This window comes from Alligator sinensis, unplaced genomic scaffold, assembly GCF_000455745.1.
Source record: "Alligator sinensis unplaced genomic scaffold, ASM45574v1 scaffold301_2, whole genome shotgun sequence".
Taxonomy (NCBI): domain Eukaryota; kingdom Metazoa; phylum Chordata; order Crocodylia; family Alligatoridae; genus Alligator; species Alligator sinensis.
In genome coordinates, this window is record NW_005841874.1 from 848,729 (window position 1) to 849,903 (window position 1,175).

Sequence of the window (1,175 nt, forward strand, 5' to 3'; positions counted from 1 at the left end):
ACCCAGGTGCCAGGCGCTGCGCGGGGACCCCAGTAGACGGGCTCGGGAAAGCGACTGGGGTCCTGCCCCGGGGAGCAGATGCCCTCTTGGATCGTTTCAGCCCAGGTGCTGCCCTGGCGCAGGCTCCCCGTCCCGCCAGCCCAGTGCTTGGTGCAGACCAGTGTGAGCAGGGGCTCCCAGGGGGTGCCCCCTTTTCCACCCCAGGGGCGTTTGCTGCCTTTTCCGCAAGGGGAAATCTCTCGCCAGCCCCTCTGCCCTGCTCCAGCTCCCCCAGGGGCCGTGGTGTTTGGGGGCAGCCCCGCGGGGGTCTGTCCGTTGCAGGGGCAGTGTCTAGGCCAGGCGGGGGATGTCCGGCCTTGCTGCTTGGGAGCAGGGAGCACCAGGCCCGAGGCTGCTCCTCTCCTTTGCTCTCCGGCAGGAGTGACTCATGCGTGGAGTTTCGCCGACAGGTCGGGGCAGCGCGGGGAGGCCACATGGCTCGGGCGGGGGTGGGGGTTCGGGCGCTCCCGGCTGCTCCGTCTGCTTGTGTGTGTCTCCGTCTCGGTGCCTCTGCACTGCAGCAGACTGCGATCCGATCCGACACCGCGCTCCTGCCGCCAGGGGGGGGGGGGGCTCTGCCCGGCTGTGCCCATGTTAGGTGTGCGGGGCCCTCCCCGGCGCGGCCCGGCCGGCGGCTTTGCAGCCTCATGGTGTTTCTCTCCTCTTTCTCTCCCATCCTCGCTCTGTCTTTCGAAGCCAGTCGGATGCACGGTCTCTGCAGGCCCGCTCAGCTGGCCCGAGTCTTTCCCGTGGGGGGGTGAGTATGGCCTCGCCCCGCGGCAGGGGGGGGGGGCGGGGGCTGCGGTGGGTCGGGGATCTGCGTGCCTGGTGGGGGAGGGGACGCGGCTGTCTGGGTGCCGGCAGGGGGCTCGGGAGCGGTGTTACAGAGGCAGGATCTCTGCCGGGCTCCAAAGTCCCTTCTTCCAGCAGCAGGCTTGTGCAACCAGCAGCGAATGCACCCCCCACCCCCCGCGTCCGCCTGCCTGGGCGAGGGCTGGGGCCTGGGCACGCACGCTGGGCGCCCTGCCAGCCTGTGGGCATGCACACCAGGCGCCCTGCCAGGGAGCCCTGCCCCAGGCACGTGGGGGAGGGGCTGGGGAGTTGGGGCAGGGGTGGGGGTAAACCCACCCCTGAAA

General features: G+C 70.9%; 1 protein-coding gene across 1 annotated transcript in view; it reads left to right on the top strand.

Moving 5' to 3' along the window:
* The first annotated feature begins 301 nt into the window (after nucleotides 1-301).
* EIF4G1 (eukaryotic translation initiation factor 4 gamma 1) overlaps nucleotides 302-1,175 on the top strand; it is a 26,611-nt gene continuing 25,737 nt past the window's right edge. Inside the window, 1 exon segment of the mRNA XM_014527818.2 lies at nucleotides 302-796. The gene's annotated coding sequence lies outside the window, so the exon portion shown is untranslated.